Below are 20,832 nucleotides of genomic sequence, written 5' to 3' on the forward strand. Positions count from 1 at the left end.
GGAAATGTTGCTTGTGTGGTGTCGCATGGAATGAAGCCCCGGAATCTACTATCCAAGAATTAGACACATTGTCTAATGAGAGAATTAGAGCATCTTGCTCTACTTTACCTGCTACATTGGCCTCCGATGTTGGCTTGTTGTCTTGAGACTCTGTCTCCTTCTTCTTCTTGGACCAACAATCCTTCTTGACGTGGCCCTTCTTGCCGCAGTTCCAACATTCAAGAACTGACTTTGTGCGTGACTTGCTCCGCCTTGAGCGATCACGACCCTTTTCGTTTTTGAACCTCTCCTTAAGCCTTCCTCTTGTTTCCACTGATAATGCAGCACTTGATGATTCTCCTGTGCTTCTCCTTCGCATTTCCTCGCTTAGGAGAACACCCACAACATCATCAAACTTAAGAGTATTTGTGCCAGAGATAGAATTACTTACAGCCATCACAAGGCTATCCCAACTATCCGGTTGATTTTCACTTATCGAAGTTGACTTATGTTTGTGTTAAAGTCATTTAGGTGTTCTGCAACTGAACCATTCTCTGCCATCTTTAGATTGAACAAGCGCTTCATAAGAAATACCTTATTGGATGCCAAGGGTTTCTCGTAGAAGTTGTCAGTGACTTCATCAAGTCCTCCGTGGTCTTCATCTCCCAAACATTGAAGGCCACCGTTGACGCCAAGCTTAACTAGATTGTTCCCAGTGCCTTTCGATCAAGGACAATCCATGCTTCATGTGCCATTGTTGCGGGCTTCTTCGCAAGACCGCCTAGTGGCAAATAGAGGTCCTTCTGGTAGAGATAGTCTTCAATCTGCATCTTCCAATGTTGGTAGTTTTTGCCGTTGAACTTCTCAATCTTGAGCTTCCCTTCCTCTGCCATAACTCCCACTCAATTCAAGGAATCCTTTCCTTGAGATAATTTAGCTACGAGCAAACCTTCCTCTGATACCAGTTGTTAGGAAATAAGATGTAGCTAAATAGATAATTGAGTAGATTACTTAATGGAGAGAGACAGATTTATATACACGAGATTATAGAGTAGAGAGAGAGAGAGAGAGTACACACGATATACGTGGTTCACCCAATGTGGGCTACGTCCACGGGAAAGCAGCCACTCAATGGCTTTAGTACTTCAAAACAAGAAGTAGTTTACAAAGGGATTATACCCTTAATGGAGCTCCCGCCTTGCTTCACTCTCACCACCTCACACTCACCTTGTTGCATCAACTTCACACTATGAAATGTATGTAGAAATGGCCTCCTTTTATAGGCCAAAAGGGTTGCCCTCTCTTATGAGAGACAGCCATGTGTAGCCGCCCTTGTGCGAATAAGTCCAAATCGGACCCTCCAATCCGCCCATGTGTGGCTGCCCTTGAAAAGACAAGTCCGCTTTTGAATTCGGCCACCGGCCACCGGCCATTGACTTCCGACCACAGGCCCCGACCACATGCCATCGGCAATTGACTACCGGCCACCGGCCAACCGACCGGTTGTTTTCCGACCACTTTCCGGCGAGAAAAATGTCTCGGGGGCCTCCGCCCCCGAGGCCTTTAAAGTTGCCCCTGATTCTTGTCCGTGAAAATTTTGGTTTTTGGTGAGTGATTTTCCTTCACGCACGATGGCTTCTCCTCATAATGGGGGCCTTACAAATGTGCGCTTTTACCACAGAAAATTACAAGGGTAAATCAGACTCCATACTTAACATATTTGAGTGTCTAAATTTGTGAAAAGTGTCACCCAAAACCTTTGCAAAAACATATCTTGATCAAATATGGTACATTTAAGCATTCCCTGGAAAACAAAAATATTCTTAAGAAACAATTGAGTCGCTTGCTTAACTACTAAGTCATATCAATTTTTTCACAAGTGAGTGGCAATCCAATGAGAAAATCTATAGAAATGTGTTTGCTAAAGGAGGGTGAGGAATAGGTAAACTCATCAACAAATTGTATTGCTTACCATGATTACACTTGATTCGTTGACAAATGAAAGATTATGCAACATATGTAACAACAAATTTTTGAAGGTAGGGTCAATAAATTTGAGATTCTACTATCTGAAAAGTTGTGGCAATTCCACATTGGCTTATATATGGTGGATCATGGCACTCTTTAAAGACAAGTTGATGAAATTCAATGGTTACATACAATCTCTTCTCAAACAATAAATACCCATCATGAAAGGAGTTTTGTGTATACATAGAAGATGTATGGTTAGAAAAGTATAAATGTCACAAAAAATTGATTAATGAGTATAAGTATTAACCATAATGACTATAAGTATCAACCATTTTACAAAAATGTTATGAATTGATGCCATGCAATTAAGTGCATCTCCAACCTTATTTTCATGCGTTGATGTTTCCACAATTTCAAAGCATGCAAAAAAATTAGTAGTTCTTTGTCATAAGTGTTGTAATTGAGCTCATTGGGTTTCAAATTTCTACTTTCATATGCAATATGATGATTATTTTGTATTCAAACAACACCAATACCACGCTCACTAGCATTAGTCCTAACAAAAAAGAAGGGTATTTTCAAGTGAGGAATTTGTAAGATTGGGACATGTGTGAGTGCATAAGTGTAACTTCAAAATATTCTTGATGTTGGTCCTTCTAAGTGAAAGATGTGCTCTTTCCAAAATGTTTATGAGCGGTAAATCCATGCATGTAAATTTTCAAATTTATTTTCTTTAACAACTACACAAACCAAGAAAATAATGCATCTCATGAATAGATTGAGGTCTAAGATATTCCTTGATGCATTGAGTCTTCTTAGGATCCATAGCAATGCCTTCACTCAACAAAGACAATCCGACCTAAAAATTCAATCCCCGTTTTGAAGAGTGAGAATTTTTTAGGAATCAAATAAAGTTGATTTTCATGCAACAATTTAAAAACCAAATCCAAATGTGTATAATTGCCTTTATTATTTTTATAAAAACAAATTTGTCATCAAAGAAAACCATAATACTATTTGGATGCCTCAAAAAGACATGATTCATTGTATCTGAAAACGTAGCAAGTGTATTTGTTAAACTAAAAGGCATTACAATGAATTTATGATGACCAAATTGCATTCAAAACATAGTTTTGTAAACATCACTTTTTATCATATGCACTAAATGATATCTAGATTTAAGATCTATCTTACTAAAAAATGGATGCACCACTAAACTTATCAACAAGTAAGTCATCAACATGAAGATCTAGAAAAATAATTCTTTATTGTGATTTTATTGAGTGCTTTATAGTCAATGCACAAGCGATAAGTATCATTTTTCTTTTTGACTAAGAGAATTGGTGCATCAAAAAGGTGACTTACTTAAATTAATTAGACCATGACTTGATAATTTCTCAATTTGATGTGAAATTTCTCTTTGTTTAATTTGAATCTGACAATATAGTGCTCGACAGGCTGGTACACTACCTGGAATCAACTATATTGTGTGGAGATAGATCTTCATAAAAAAAAAAATTATATTCATCAAAAATTTCTCTTGAGATGATGGAGACAATTGATCTTTGTGTATTTCAATTTCATTGATTAAAACCAAAAATTGTTTATTATCTTTTTGAACTAACCTTTTAACTTGAGTGTGACTAAGAAGAGATTCTAGTTTTAGTTTCTTATTAGCTTGCAATATAAAATATTTTTCATTACATGAGACAATGAGTGTATGTTTATCATAGTCAATGCTTGAATAAAATGATATCTCCAAGGTATACCCAAAATTAAGTATGTATTTTATAATGATGCTAGTAGTAAAAATATAGTAATGCATTGAAATATCCTAATTGATATTGCAAATATTTTATCATATATACACTATTTAATTTGATTTCTTGGAAAGATTATATTTTATGAAAGTCATATGCAATATCAACTTTTGTGCAACATGTGTAAAAATAAGATCATGTGTGCTTTCATGATCATGTAATAACTTAAGAGCATCATCACCAATCTTAACCTTCATATGTAAGAAAATATATAGCTGAGAAGTTGGAATACTTGTGTGATCTTGGTAGTATGAGGTGCCTTGAGATTCTTGATTGTTATCATCAAGAGTGTTGGAAATGTTGGTATCCATCTCTATTTTGTCATTATCATCTTCAATCCATATATAGAGTGTGAGGAATGTACAAAGTTTTTTTCAAGACACTTGTTAGCTGTATGTCCCATCTTGTGACAAGTTTTGCAAAAAATAATCTTTGCATCAAGTTTTCTATTATCCTTGTTTCCATTAGTATTGTTGTTGTGACTATGTGGAGCCTTGTTCTGTGACCTTTAAAAACAAAAGATAAAGGCTTTAAAAAATTACTTGAACCATTGTTATTTACCTTGCTTTGTCCAAAACCATTTTGAGTGGAATTTACCTTCTTTTGTTCAAGACCATTGTTGTGTACTTTCATTTATCCAAAAATGTTTTATTTTTTACCTTCCTTTGTCCAAAATGTACAATTCTATTTTGATTGCGATTGCTTGATTGTGGTCGATATTTATTGTAAGGTTGCATCCACCGTTGTCCATCAGGGATGTTGGTCCTTGGTTGAAGAGTAGTAATATTTGTACGTTGTGTAGAAGAGAAAGGAAAACTCTTTATTATTAGCAATACTTTTGGACTTTGATCTTTACCTTTTGTAGCTTCAATATCATGAGCTAAAGAAATAGCTCTCTCCAATGTATGTGGACAATATCTTTTGACGTTAGCATGCAAAGTATACTTCAAGCTAGAAATATATTTACATCTGAAAGTAGGATAAACTTTTTTACATTTTGAAGAGCAAGCAGTATTTACCAAAATTTATATGTGTACTATGTGACAACTTTCATGTGCTAAATTGAAGAGTGTCCCATGCATGTCTACCTCATTGTTCTTCTAAGTTCATTGTTGTTTGTGTTGTTTACGATTCACATTCTACCTTAGAGAAGCACGTTCCATCATTTGATTTACTGCACACTTGATTTTGTCTTGTTTACTAAACTTTTTTCTTTGAAAGTATTCATCCAAGGATGACAACCAAGAGAGAACTTCAATTTTTTAAATTAAACTATATTTAGCAAAACAATTGATTGAATGATCACAAGATATAAAGAGAGCAACATAAACAAGAATTAGAACACAAGACTTCATACTAAGCATCAACCATCCCTCTCAATCAATATGATTTATCCCATGGAGCATGAATTATAGTAAGATAAATATATAAAAGATAAGAGAGCATGAGCTACATAATCAAGAGAGTGTCATGCTATTCTTGAGTGTCATGCTATGATTAGGATAGAAAATTAGCATCAAAGGAAGAAAAAGTGTATCTTTTGTAGTTTGGCTTTGGAGTTTCTAATGGCTTCGATTGCTTTGAAAAGGGAACAAAACGCCAGTTCATTTGATCGAGAAAGAAAGTGTGATGTGTGCAATGATACAATTTTGGGATTCTCTTTCTACCTTTATCACTTGCATGCATGCACCCAAAATAGAAGTGATTTCTTTTCACTTAAACTCTCCTAAAATTAGGCAAAGAAGAGTTCTATTTACCTTGTCTCTTTTGAATTATTTTTGAGAAAAAACATAAGCAAAATCGATAAAATGTTCAAAAGTAGTAATATTGATACAAAAAATAACAAGGAGGTATTTCAAGGCTCTTTTTGGTCTACCCAAAGGGTAGTACGTTAGCATCACTTTAATCTTTTTGGATTTGGCTAAAAATATTTTGTCTATCTATAATTTTATATTATATAAAATGGAGATTAAAAATTTCAAGGAAGGAGAGGGCATCCACATGTCACACATTGGTTGACTTCAAAGAAACCTTTACAAACTGTTAATCTAAAATGCAAAAGTAAAAGGTAAGAAGATTTAAAATAAAAAATAAAGGGTAACATTGTATGTAGTAAGTGAAAAGCCTTTTGGGAATGGGAAGTCAAAAGACTTTCTACTTTACATGAAGTAAATGTACCACTTTAAGTGCACACAACAAAAATACAATTTTGGTGGAGATTTTTGGCCTGCAGAAGGCCATAGGGTTTTAGGTGCAAACTTGTTGCAAACTTCAGGCCGTTTGATGTTGTTGTTGGATGGATGCCACGTGTCATTAGGTTTCCTAAAGTTTCATTTGACCCAATCTGCAACTCCTTTTTTTGTGCTGCTCCTGGCGGGTCGCGTCCCTTTTTGCCCTGCTTCTACCAGAGAAGGTGGCGTGTGCAGTGGGTGCCGTCCTTCCGAGAAGATGGCGCACAGTAGGTATGCTCTTTTTGTGCTGCTTCTGCCAGAGGACGTGGTGCAGTGGTGCAGGTGTTCGATACGGCAGTGGTGCTTGTTTAATGCCGAAGGCGGGTGCTGTCTAGATGCTTTTCAAGTTACTTGAACCGTATGCTTTTAGGGGCGACTGGATTCAATGGTGTCCTTGTGTAGCCTCAGGTGGTGAGCGCTATTCGTCTTCGTTTTCTATGCTTGAGAGCACGTTTTGGAATGTGACACACTCGAAAACATTTCTTGGGCTGGCGTTCTTTTCCCGCTCCTGGCGGCTGGTTTCTGTTCTGCTTGGAAGTGATGTACTCGAGACGGTAACGGTGACATCATTTCATTCCCTGCTTTTTTGAGATGGTCCTGTCTATTGTGGGCTAGTATTGCTCCATTTGCTTCTGTTGCATTAGGAGCACCACTGTTTGAGCTGACTGTTTTTTCCATTGGCGGCTAGGTTTGGCATGTGACGGAGCAAGTCATGGAGGCCCAGCCCCTTTCTATATTCTGTGTCACCTACCCTATCAACAGTTCCAAATGGCATGCAACCTCCTGTGTGAGAAAAAGCCTCGCTGGTTGTGCAATGATCAATAACATGCGGCCGCCTTGTTGGGTCAGCTCGCGACGAGCAATACGCAGCCTGCCCGAGATCCTGGAGTTTTCTGTGAGAATTCGACCTGATGCCCCTTGCTGTATTCGCGAAGTAGATCCTGCGCCACAGCCCCAATACGGACACTATTGAAAACAGGGGATAGCCCCTTACTGCCCCTCTGACCTGCTGCAACTGTAAGGCATGCAGCCTCCTGTGTGGACTAATCACTAGCAGCCTAGCCACCTGTTGTGCACTCGATAAACAGCCTCGCAGGGTAGGTCTCTGAAGCAAACCGATTCCCCCCTGTTGGGTCAGTTGGCGACCAGCGCAGCACCCTGCTGTGCTTGACTGAATGGCCCGAGCGCATCCGCGGTGCCCCGCTCAAAACCTGTGTCTTCTGAGTTCTCTGTGCGAGCAGCCCCCTGCTAGAGATAATACATCAAGGGCTCGTGCTCACGTAGCATCCCTGCTTGGGTTCTCGTTATGCCTTTCCCTAGCAGATCCTTCCCACAACGAAGACCTCTCCTCAACTTGGAGCCTTAGATAACAAAGCCATAGTGCTTGTAATGGGGTGAGTCGATGTTTTTGAGCTGATTTCTTGTAGTTTCTAATAGTCCAAGGACCAGAGCATCATTGAAGTACTTTGTCTATGCGAGGAAGGAGCGGCTTGATGTAACTAGGGTTGAGAATCTTATAACTGGCTTTCAAACTTTTCAATCCTTGGTGACCTTAAAAACGAATAATTTTAGAGACAAAGGAAGATTGGTCCAGCTATCTATTAATCTGGCTACCAAGCAATTTTGGCTTTGATGTTTTCTCCGAATGCTAGCTAACTTTAAGAACTGCTGCTAGCAGAGGTATTCATGGTTGATGGTTCTTGCACACATGCATTGCTATTTTCAATGTCCTTTTGACTCCCTTGATGTATTATCTAAAATGGCTTATGTAACTCATTTTACCTTTGATCAACACATGTTGATTTGCTTTTGTTTTTTAGTATATCTGTAGCATTCTCACTAATTGATCTGCTCTTTTGTAGCTTGTTCATGTTGTGGATGCTCTTTCACATGATGTAGTGGCAAAAATTTGGCAATATTTTGCATCTCAAGCTTTAATATTTCTTGCACCTGTTTTAAAGGCTTCAAATTCTTGGCCTATCCCACTTCTAGGCCATTTTTTTTGGATCTAGCTGTGTTGCAACATTAAGTCCTGAGGATCAACAATCTTTGGAGGCTGTGAAGAGACTTTCGGTTCTACTTGAACCTCAATTCATTTAGAGGCTTAGTAGGCTAGGTAAAGGTATTGTTATGGTTGAGCCATTGTTCCAAAGGCCCATTTGTTTTTTAAAAACATGAACTGTTTAAGTGTTTACAGCGAGATCAAAACAATGTCTCTTTGTCTTGTAGTGCTCAACATCATCATTGTCATCATATATATGTTGCATTTGACATTATACAAATCATTGGCATCTTTAACCAACAACAACAAAACCTTCAAGCATCAGGTCACTCACGTGTTTGGGGCCACAAAAGTGGAAGAAGTGAAACCAAAAATTTGAGAGCATGTGGAGTGGCCTTGATATAAGGAAAAGGTGGCATTGAGCTATAACACAATGATCAAATGCATGAGACAGTTGCAAGCATGCAAATAATGCTAGACTTGAGTGGTGTGAAGGCAAAAGATTGCATTGGGGATTAGGGGCTCTAAAACAGCATAGAGTATGATCTACATCTCCAACATCTCTCGACTAGCAATCTGATCATGAATCACCCATGACAATATCTTGCATAAAGGAATAGGCCATCTGTGGCCCGCATTTGAACAAGCCTCCGATGATCCATTAAGTGCGATGCTTGTCCTTGTGCATCCCGTCTATCAAGGCCCTAAAACGACCCTAATCCTCCTAGCTTAGCCTTGCATCGGCCAAGCGGATTCCGTTGTGTTGTTATCTCAGTACCTCCACGCATGCGGGTCATATCATAACCGAATGCATGACAACATTGGCTAACTTCTCGCGGGTCCCATACGACATTCTTCCCACATTTTGTCTCTCCACCTAAGTGGCCCAGAGGAGCCAGCGACCCCGCCACGGAGCCCCAACCATAAAGCATCAAACACCTGCTTTCACCTGCTTGGAAGACCTTGCAAAGCCGCCCGCTCGGAGGGCCACCATTGGTCATTGCCACAACTTGGCTCAGGGTTCTCAAAAAGAAACCAGTCATCTCACATGTCTTCAGCTTCAGTAGTCTCTGCTCAATCCCATCGAGTACCCTACTAGGGGGCTCCTTATCAACAAACCCAGGTAGCCCTGATCGCCATCCATGACTTTGATGGCTGCCCCGTTCAACATTGCTCCCCGTGAGCATAAGGTCCCAATACCACAACACGAGCATCACAACAAATCTGGGCTCGATCTCCCAAGACCCTCAATTACTGTCATGTTTGAAACCAAACTCGGCCCATAACATGTTACCTCCTTGCATTTTGCCTGGCTCTCTAGTTCAAGTTCCACTTGTTCGTGCCATCTTGACCATCGACGAGATCACCAAGCTGTATTGCAGGATGTCTCAGCTAAAGGGACAGCCAGCCCTTTGGTTGCATCATATTTGGCCAGTCAAGCCAGGCCAGAAGGCTCAAGGTCCTCAAAAACAATTCAATCCAAACTTTGCTCCATGCTTGCCATTCAATGGACAGTTCTCCCGTGTATCGAGTGAGTACAATGATTACAACTAGGGCACCAGTTCCTACTGACCACCGCTCACCTGCCCAAACCATCTAGATAACATTCTTGTCCGTCCGCTCATTCGCGGGACGCCTCAGTCGAGGGGAGTTTGAACCCTCCAACCGCACCACATCTAATTCGTCAAACCAAGTCTGAAAACCCCAGCTTTTAATGGCCAGAATTTGTGAATACTTCAAGAACGGGCACCTCGCCCCGAGTGACAAACCCAAAAACTGGTGGTTCATTACATCTTCATCGAATCACAATTGCACGCTCGCCATAATCTGCCCTTGCCTGCCAAGGCGCATACCCATTGAGGTCAACCCCAAAGGTGTTGCCTCCAGTTCCTTTAACCCTGCATAGACCCCACTCGACGACCCTCTGCTTTTGCTAATCATAGCACTAGCATCATGCACACGCAACGGTTCTCCCGTATCCCATAGCCCCAACCTTTTTATGTTCTAGTTATACCTTTTCTGACGCGTCTCTACTTGCAACAGCGCACAAAGCCCAGTAAAGCCAAGCCTCGGGCATCAGTCCTTCATTAGCTTTTGACTTATGCATGTCTACACAAGCTTGCATTTCCCCATCGCATGAGGGGAGTGAATCCGCAGGGTCCACCTGACGCTCCTTATCATCATCTTCACTTGAGTAACCCGCAGTCTTGCCACCTAGTTTGCAGGCCTCCATATGCGTTGCCTCTCGAGAAGAAGCTCATGATATTATTCATTGCATGAAAAACATTGAGAGACTTCGTTTTCCTACGTGAGAAAATTTCTAAATCTTCTTGTGTATGTAACCTACCGAGGGATTTGAAACGTGGCATTTTCCAAGATTAAACAACTTGCTTGCTTGCTCATCAAAAAAGAAATCACATTTGGCGCAAGTTTGTTCACATCCTTTCAAGAGCTTCGTTTCTACGCCTCGTTCTTCATTTCCTTTTACGAGTGTGCTGCTTGTAGGATGTTTTTTACTCCCTCTTTGCTTTGCTCAACTAGTCAATGCTATGGTTAATTGGATGCTTCTTTTTCTTTTACTCGTGCAGATCTGTGCAGGTTCGTTGAGTCTCCTCCATGTCCTACAGGCAAATGTTCATCGCACCTGGTGGTGTCGAGCTCTGCTGGGTCGCCCCCAAATCTGAGCTTCGAGAAAACCGCAGCTAGGAAGAGGTGTAGGCGTGCCTTGCTTCAATGAAGCCATGCTATCGATCCCGTTAGCAGTGCAGGTATGGCCAGCGTGCACAATCATTCTTTGGGGAACAGGCTTGACGTGTCTACGATGTTCTTCGCTACAATGCACTCTTGAGTGTTGAGTTGTGTTAAGATGGTGCTCTGCTTTTTTTTGCAGGCAAAGGATACTCTCCACTAGGGGAGGAGTGCGCACAAGCACCGTCTTCGTCTCAACAAGAACTTCCTTGCCCAGCTCACGAATTAAGCAAAGTTGCAGCCTCATTTTCTGAAGTTGGCCAATCTTCAGCTGCTCAAATGTCTTGGACAGCGGCAAGCTGCTGGACAAAGGGAAAAACCTGTTAGTCAAGAAAACCTTGCCTCTATTCGTGATTAGCGATATAGATGAGGGTAGTAAACCTTTCTCCATAGAGGGGAAAATCTTGGATTGGTATGGCACATACCGTTCCATCTCCCCTGTGCAAAAGAAAAATACATATTACTTCAAGTTCGACATTGTTTTGATGCCAAGTTTGAAACTAGATGGCAGGGGCCATACATAGTCAAGAAGGCTTTCAATTCAAGTTACTATCAACTTATGGACTTGAATGGGAAAGAGCACTCCAGGAAGGTAAATGGTTATCGCTTGAAGCCCTATTTGAGTCGCCTTCTACCAAAGGATCTACCAAAGATCTGTCAAAGGGCATCTGTCTCATGTAAGTATTGTTACATGAAGCATGAGTGTAACTCCAGCCAAAATTCTCAGGGGCCAAACAATGAAGATCTCGTCAAGGACTCTGAAGCACTCTCTTTGGAAAAGATGCTCTATGATGGTACATGAATATACCATCATCCTGGGGGAGGGCTAATGATAGCCATTTTTCGGCTCTCTGTAATTGCCATAGTGAGTTAACCCACCCTACCAAAATCATCCAAACACTATGGCTATCCCTACCATTTCATTGTACATAGGCGTGTGTGAGTTAGGGGACTTTTCCCATATCTTCTTAAAAACCCTTAATTAGCTAGTCACTGGGCTAGTTGAGCCAAAAAAAATAAAAAAATAAGTATATTATGGCCCATTTGTCTGTAAATATTTCATTGTATACAGCGCCTAAATAAAATTATTTTTTGTAATTATTTTTGTATTTATTTAAATATTTCTACCCATAGTGTGTTATTTATGCTATGTACATTGACTCACCATTACCATATTTTTTCTTACCATTTTGTATACTCTTTATTCCATATAAAATTAATTTCATGCAAGCTTCTCTTATTTTTGGTGTAACTCCATCCCAACAAAAATCCAAAAAAACTAGTTCTATTTATGTGTATATTTTTTCACTATTGTGATTTTTTCCTTTCTACATCTATTCTCTATTACTCTCATAAATTAGACCACCAAAAATATTCATCTTTTTATGGTAGACTTATAATGAGAGAGATTTATTTTGACCCCTTTATATTTTTTTCACCTATATTATATATATTTGACATATACATATTTTTTTAGACCCCTCAATATTTGATTTTCTTAGTTGTACTATTCACTTATATCATGATCTCAACAATATCTTCAATGATAGACCTACCAAATAAGGTCAAGGGTATGTGGCATGCATGCATGCACCATGGGGAGCTCACTCTTGGAGGTATTCAAAAGAATCATCCAAAGAAGGACCTCACAAGGACTTTGTGCAGTGGAAAAAATAGTCGGTTTTGCTGAATTTTTAAAGATCACATGCTCCCCGAATTTGAAAAGGTGATACAAACAAAAGTTGTATCGCGTGAGCTAAACTTTTACCTCAAATTTTTCAGTTTTACTTTATTGGTGGACCCCAGTTTGCCTATGCTATGCAGACACACTCCCTCTTCCACTTTCTCATTTTCCTCTTTCTTACACACTTCTCCACTCATCATCCCCACCTCTCTTACCACTCCTCTCTGCACCCTACTCACCTTCTTCTCAACCTCGAAGAATAAGAGAAACCATGGTGAACTCATGTATCCTACACACACTTCCATTCCAAAATTGACCACCTAGTCTCATTTTTCCTCATCCATATTACCCACATCTATAAAAAAAACCACAAAATTCAGCCTCTTCTCTTGAAGGGCAACATCATGGTGATTGATTACTCATGGTCACTTACCTTGGCTCTCAAGGAAGGTCAAGAGTGGAGAAAAAACGTACCGTCAAAGCTAGTGGACCGTCAACAAGCGTCAAAATTGACTTTACTCAAGACACTTGGAGCATCAACATTGTAAGAAATCCATGTTTTCTTACCTATTAAGAGTTTTTTCTTCCTTATTTGTATTCTACATGGATACTCCCATTGTAAATATCCAATTCCATTTGTAAATCAATAAAAATACTAACTCTACTAATTTACTAACACTAACCTACTATGAAAAGGTTCTATCACCTCCACTTCTCTCCTCTCTCTTTTCTTCATCTATCCCCATACCAACTTCTTGATAATTCCAAGCAAAAGAAATTAGATAAGTGCTGAAAATCTACCTAGCCCTCAAAATTGCTATAAAAGAAGGGTGTAGCTAGCACAAAAATGGGGGAGCCATAAACAAGAGCACTATGCTATAGCTTGAGAAGCCAAGCTCAACCTCTCTAGAAGGAGCTCTTGAGTGGAAGCTCATTGTCTTATGCATATGCATGTGTTGTATTAGGGGTGATTAGAAAGGGAACTCTATGCCATTGAAAGAGAGAGTGATCATTCAATGGAGAGTAGGAAATATATCATTTCTCCTACTAGTGTAAGCCCAACATTTGCTGAATCAAGGAGGGTGGATTTGGACTAAGCTTGGATACTTTGTCTCTCTTCCAACGTGAAGTAATGGACAACAATGATGTGTAAGTTTCTTGGTGTTTTTTTAAGTTCTTGATAGCTTGTCTCTGGGTGTTGTCATCAATTCAGCCATAAATTCCACATAATGTAAGAGGGAAACAGGGTGGAGAGGACTCCCTTGGCCTTAAGACAGTGATTGGGGTGGCTTTTCTTGTGATGTGTTGTGGTGTAATTTACGCAAGCTATGTTGAACAAATACTAATCTCACTTTGATTGGTCGTGACAGATTTGTAAGAAGGTATTAATGCAACAAGCATCCCCTCCCCCTTCTCTTTCTTTCTTACATATATAATTGTGTTAGCTTGATCACGGCCGATACATTTCAAAGCAGCCCGAGCACTATCTCTCTCTCTCTCTCTCTCTCTCTCTCTCTCTCTCTCTCTCTCTCTCTCTCTCTCTCTCTCTTTACGCGTTCTAGTTCGCATCCAAAACTATGTGGTGCCCCAAATTTGTGTAGGGTTAGGTTGCGGGTTTGTGTGTGTGTTTGTTGTTGTTTTCCAACCCCAACCCAATTGAGCAGCATGGGAGCCTAGTAGGGTGCTTAGAGGCCACTCTTCTTGTTTCCCGCCCCAGACCGCCTCAGTGGAAAAGTTTGGAGAGGTTGAGCTTTGATTTTGCATGAGACCAAATTACTGATGAAGTTGTGATTGAAGAGAGGCTCACTTGCTTTGATTTGCTTTAGCTTCATTTTGGTGGCTAAAGCTGGAATGACCATTCGTTCTAAAGCTGGTGCATTAGATTTGTCAGCTTCACGTAGAGAATTTCTAAGCTGCCTCTGATAAGTAGATGCTTCTTTGGAAGTATGCTTTGAAGAGGTCTTCTTACCTGGTTTTTCAGATTCGAAGGAAGAATCTAAATTGCTTGAAGCTTAGTCATCTAATTGGAACTGTTGTTTTCCTTTGGAAAACCTTTCCATTGTTGAGGGTTGAAGGGAATTGGCATGAAGTCTTCTAGGCTCATGACATTCATTGCAATAGGGCAATCTTGAAAGCTTGAGTCGGAGTCGAAGCTGCTTTCTTCTGTTGAAGGCACTTTGCTTTCAAGTTGAGCAATATTGAACTCAAAATCAGAGATATCAGAGGAGGATATCTCAGAGTAGCTATATCCATCTTCAAGAATTATATTCTTGAATGCTACTGATTTTTTCTTCTTTGGACATTCAGAAGCCCAATGACCTTGTTTTCCACAAATAAAACATTTATTGTCATTTTTGGAAGATGTGGACTTACCTTTCTTGAAAAACCTGTGCTTGGGTTTCTTTCTATAGTTTTTCTCCTTCTTTCCCTTCTTTGAATGCTTGTAAGAACATTTTCTCTTTTTGTCTGTGCATCCAAAATCTTTGGAGTAGTAATTTTGTTTGCAGAAATTTCTTTGAAGGTTTGGAATCCTTCAATTCCTTTTGTGCCTACTTCTGAATACAAAGTTCCTGTATAACCACCTGTAGGGCTTGGATTATATCTACAAGAGTTGTTGTTTGGAGATTTAGATTTTCGTTATCCAGCTTCTCAATAAGGAGCATTGTAATTGCTTTTAGTAGCTTGTGCACAAATTCTACTTTGATTTCTCCAGAATGGTATTTTCCTGCTTTATATATTAGATTTCTGCAATAAATACAAAAATCCCATATAGAGGAGAAATTACAGATCTGAGCCTTATGAAAGGCTTGTAAGGCCAGCGATGCTTGATCTTCTTGATGTCCAATGAATTCTTTGTAGATGCTCTCTATTAGTAGTAATAGAGGCGACGCATTACCAGCAGGTCATAAGATAGAGTTTTTGATCTCCGGAGGTAGCATTTCCCACCACCTTTTGAGGATACGTGAAACCATTTACTGCAGCTTCGACTGTAGTTTGTTGTCGCATTCGCCCAAATAACATTTGCTGGTAGATCCAATTATGCATGTATTCTAAAACAAGAATGATGTCCTCTTGTTCTAAATTATCAATGTTGTAAAAGGTAATGTCACCTACCTTTTTAATTCCTTGCACAAATTGGGGATGTTTAGAAGCTTGGGCTGCACTAGTAGAGGCTTCATCCATAGGTTCATCTTTTTCCATGTGTAATGGCACTAGAGGGATGTCGGCTTGCGAATCATCAATCTCTGACTCTTCCTGAGAAAAAGGATTATCAATTTCTATTGGAGGAGATGGAAGATTGTCAGGAATGATTTCTGCTTGAAGACCATTGTAAATTCTTTCATCATAGAAAGAATCAAACTAATCCCAATCACCATTGATAAATGCTGGACCATAATCTTTAATTCCAACTCTATGTTCTGCATTGGTCATATCCCATATTGGATCGAGTTGGTCATCAGTCCATTGGTAGTCGGTGGATTCTATGGTTACAACTTTGGGTTTTGTGTGGATGGAGGTTTTCCTGCGTTATCAATTAGTTTGTTGCAATTTTTGTGGCAACAAGCTAGAGTGTAAAGATCTCTATCATCTTCGTCTGATAAGCCACTTCGTGGGATGTTAATAAAGCTGCTCCGCAGCTTTGCAGTCTTCCCACCCCGGTTCAATGTTTGAAGAACTATCGTGTTCTTGGTTAACAGTCATGACATTAAAGGACAAATTTTTGCGAGAGTGACCAGAGCGATTATGCATTGAGGGCTTATAAAATGAAAAGTAAGGTAACTCAAGGGGAGAGGGAACTATTAAATCTGTATGTACAGAGGAGCGAGAGTTGTCAAGCATTTGTTGTAATTGAATTTTCATATGAGAAAGTTTATGAGTTGACTCAATAACTAACTTATGCAAGTCATTCAATTGCTTTTCAAGGAAATGCAACTTGACAGTATGGTAATTGCTTTGAAGCAATTCAGGGCGAGGTTTTGCTTGATCAGGCATAGTTACATAAGGGGCTATAAAGATTTTATCTGTATCAGAGACAATAAAATCTTTTCCTTCGATCATGCATAATTACATAAGGGGCTATAAAGATTTTATCTGTATCAGAGACAATAAAATCTTTTCCTTCGATCATGCAAAACTGTATAGTAAAAGCAAAGGAGGAAGAGTCTAATCTTCCTATGAGTCTTAAGCAATGCCTGCAAAAGGTTTGATCTTTTTGCTCAAAGGTTTCCAAATGTTGGCAATCCTTTACTCGCATAAATCTAGACTTTGTAGGGGATTTATGCACAATAGTAGAAGAAATGGGCTTTTGTGAACTAATTAAATAATTAGAGGAATTTATACTCTCTATATTTATTTGTACACAGCCAAGGTGATCAAAGTGATAACCCTTTTTTAGGGTTTCTGCTTTGTCATGTTGGAGGATCTCAGTAAGTTTAATAAAATGCATTAAGTTATCGGAGGGAATAGATGCTACTGACCTATTATCTAGATAGACAGTGGAGGATCTAAGGTTAAATAAATTTTTATGTTTATATACTTGATCGGATTTAAGTTATGGGATTTAACATTGAGTAGAAGGTTCGGATTCTTCTACAGCCATAGAGAGGTGTGCAAAAGACTTGGTCACTTTTGGCAAAGTTTATTGCGGGAATTTACTGTTAGAATTTACTAGAAGATTTGATCCTGTGGAGTTACACTCTTAGATGCCTGCGGCGACCGTCGGACCTGCGACCACGTGACCTTGCCTCACAACACGATTTCAGAAAACTCCAATTGATTCTTTGGCAGCCGTTGTTGAAAGAGTACAAACACTTTGCTATCCTTCTTGGAAGTATGAAAGATATACATATATATATATATATATCTATATATATATATATATATATATATATATATATATATATATATATATATATATATAGAGAGAGAGAGAGAGAGAGGCAGCACAACTAGCCCACAACTTCGAGTTGCGCATCCCAACCCTTGCAAGCTCAACTCGTAGCCCTTCTTTACGCCCACCTTATGCCTTGCAGTGTGCCACATACATAGAGAAACCCGGTATGTGCCAATCTACTCACACTCTGCCTTCTATTGCCTGGACGCAATGGCAAGCATTTCAATGGGATGCTCCACCTGCAATCTTTGAACCCTTGGGCCATGTTCAGTTGCGAATGGAAATGGACTCTGCGCATCCACAACTTGGCTGCCCAAACCAACCTGCTCGCGTTCCAATCGCCACATGCGCTTGCCAAGCTCTCCCCTACCTGCTATTTGCAACACGTGCCATCCATCTTCTAAACACCCTCTGGATTTGGAGAATGGCATTGGCTCTTCTCTCTCTCTCTCTCTCTCTCTCTCTCTCTCTCTCTCTCTATCTCTCTCTCTCTCTTTCTCTATCTCTCACCAGGGGCTAGCGATGATGGCTTTGCCTCCTCCATCCGATTTCTCTGTCTCGCTCCACAAAACAACGCCTACCAACTAAACCTCAGAAACACCTCATAAGGCACCGTTGACATGCCCCGTTACAATGCATATGGAGAGAGAGGCCAATCCCATTGACTAAAGCACCGAGACCCTACCCTCCACTCGGCTCCTCACTGCACTGCACCTGCCTCTTCCTTACAACCACGTGTTTGCGCTCCGCTAGGCTTGGGCTGACTCTGTCATGCAGGGTCAAAACATCCCTGAGTGAGATTACATCTTTCCAAAATAAAAAAAGTTGTGGCTTTTAATAAGAAGATCTCTCTCTCTCTCTCTCTCTCTCTCTCTCTCTCTCTCTCTCTCTCTCTCTCTCTCTCTCTCTCTCTCTCTCTCTCTCTCTCTCTCTCTCTCTCTCTCTCTCTCTCTCTCACGTGCAATCTGCCCCTCTTTTTCACCTTAAAGCCGTATAAGAATCCAAGGAGATTCCAGTTAATGCGACCTTCAGAAATACTGGCAGGGCCTATTCACTTCAATTTGATTTGCTCTCAACTGAATTTTGTATTTGATTCTTAACACAAGAAACTACTCCATGATGTGGCTGCCCTATTTCAATTGAAGATCCCAAGAGTATCTCTCTTTGAACATTAAACTACATGTATTTTTTTGGACCAAACCTTGAGCTAGTGTCCTTCAATATCACATCATCTCACAAATTAAAGACCTCTTAAACAAAATCTCTACTCGTGACCCATGTGCTTGAGAGGATCTGACCCAAGATGGATCTTTATTGTGCATCTCGACGTCTCTCTTCTCAAGTGAGATGCATGTCGCTCTTATGGGAAAATATCCTCCGACTGCATCAATATCAAGCATGATTACTCCCATGTAGCACTTTATTTGCAAAAACAACACTAGCATCCACCCTAGAGTGCTCTTGGACTATCATCCAAGAGCTCAAAAAAGGAGTCCTTGGACGTCTCAACTTTCAAGAGCGGATTAGAACCTTGGACATCAAGAGTCTAACCGTAGCATAATGCTCATGGCCAAATTGTTCAACCAAACACAACTTGATTTATGGTTTATTTGGTATTTAAGCTAGTTTTTGTTGTAATGTAGGAGTCTACAAAGATGATGGCGGTGCGCATTGTGCCTACCGTAGTGTTTGTCCTAGAAGGCAAAGAGGTGGCAAGAGTGAAAATTCTAGTGGCTCCGGAGGCTTTCAAGTAGAAGATTATGTCGCTCCTTTCGGCTCAATAGTCAAAAGGTTATGTAGTAATATTTATCTCAATCCATAAAGTGCATTAGGGGTGTGTGAATTCAAAATATTTGTGCCGTTAATCATAATTGAAACTTTCAATTTTTTCATTTTTCTCCAATAAAGTTTCTAATTAACCACTTGTCAAGACTAAATCACAGTGTTGGTGGAGTGTCTCCTCTCAAAAGCTAGAGTAAAACTTGTCTTTCTTTCATCTATAGCAATGTGCACTCTACTGATCTAGGGTTCTTTTGGCATTGTACTAAAAGGGAAGTGGATTGATTTGTCCCATGTCTTTGAAATAGTTGGAGTCAACATGGACTTCTCTTCAATGCTATTGAAGATGGAGATGGAGAAAATTAAAGCTTCTATCACATGCACATGCCTCACCTCTCTTCTCTTTATGGCAGTGCCTATGTCATTACATATGGAGATGGAGAAAACTAAAGCGGAAATCAAATGAATTTGTCAATCTTCTCATTTTACTTTAGATCATTGTTTCCTAAATCCATTTGAGTTCTTCAAAAGGAAGTAGGTTTGCTTCAAAGGAGTTCTAAACTCACCTAGTAGAACTTGATTGGCCTTTGTGTGGTCAATTTTCACAATACTTTAAAGTCCTTGAGCTGCCATAATTTCCTTTTGCATGTCAAAGCAGTAGCTAGAACTCATGGAAAAAAAGAAAAACACATGTTTTACCAATACTTCAATCACTGTGGGTATTAAATGATCATATAGCATTAATCTATCAGTGATTAACTCTACAATTAATTGCTTTATAAAAGGGAAGTGTTGTTTACCATTCTGATCGGGAAAACTTCTTGCAATCTCTAAGAGCCAAAGTAGCTCTTAATTTAATCCCCCCCGCCCCCCTCTTCTTCCTCTCTCTCTATAGTGCTACATGCCACCAAGAGCATTAAGGTGTGAAGTCTTGCGGCATCCACTAGTGTCAACAATCATGTATGTAGTTACACCATCATTGTACAAGAAAATACCGTTTACAGTATGCAATTAGAAACCATTCCTTGCATAGAGGAATTTGGTTCCATAGAAAGCACAATTCTTAGACATAGTGAAGGTTGTGGGCTTCATAGACATCATGTTCTAGGAAAGTGTTTGGTACTACAATGAACAAGATCAAAGCTTGCTCCATAAAAGATCAAAGAAGCTTGCAAATGATCTCACTGTTCATCAAATCTAGAGATATAAATGGAGTCAACAAACTTAAAGATAAAAGGTGATTGCTAATTTGCATCTTACACTTAACAGTAATTAAGTTAGCAAAATTTTCCCATTTATGTAATCCATATTACACCAATATTGTGCCTTAGAATGGCACAAAATAGACAAATATACTAACTAAACATGGAATGATTCATTTTTGCATATGTCCATGAAGACATCCCAAAGGATGCATTAACAATAACGGAGAGTCAAATGTATGTGCATCTTATCCTTAAACACATTGATCATACCACTCATCTTTTCGATCATATTACATATTTTATGCAATATTTATATCCCTTGTCCAAATGTACACTACCTTATCTGATGAACCTTGTAATAGTCACGTTGGTGATAAAATCGCATAACCCTCAAATCCCGACATCTTGTATATCACAAATAGTATTTAATCACGAAATATACGAAGAAGCAACATTTTTCCTTTCTTGAATATATACCTCCGGATGAGACAAACCTCGTGGGTGGAAATGATAGCAATT

General features: G+C 39.5%; 2 pseudogenes; both read right to left on the minus strand.

Annotated features, from left to right (window-relative positions):
* Positions 1-8,590: 8,590 nt before the first annotated feature.
* LOC147460955 (uncharacterized) lies at positions 8,591-9,217 on the minus strand (annotated as a pseudogene).
* A 1,339-nt stretch (positions 9,218-10,556) lies between these two features.
* LOC147460956 (uncharacterized) lies at positions 10,557-10,998 on the minus strand (annotated as a pseudogene).
* Positions 10,999-20,832: the final 9,834 nt, after the last annotated feature.

Source organism: Adiantum capillus-veneris, chromosome 3 (genome assembly GCF_014529385.1).
Source record: "Adiantum capillus-veneris isolate H3 chromosome 3, ASM1452938v2, whole genome shotgun sequence".
Classification (NCBI taxonomy): Eukaryota; Viridiplantae; Streptophyta; class Polypodiopsida; order Polypodiales; family Pteridaceae; genus Adiantum; species Adiantum capillus-veneris.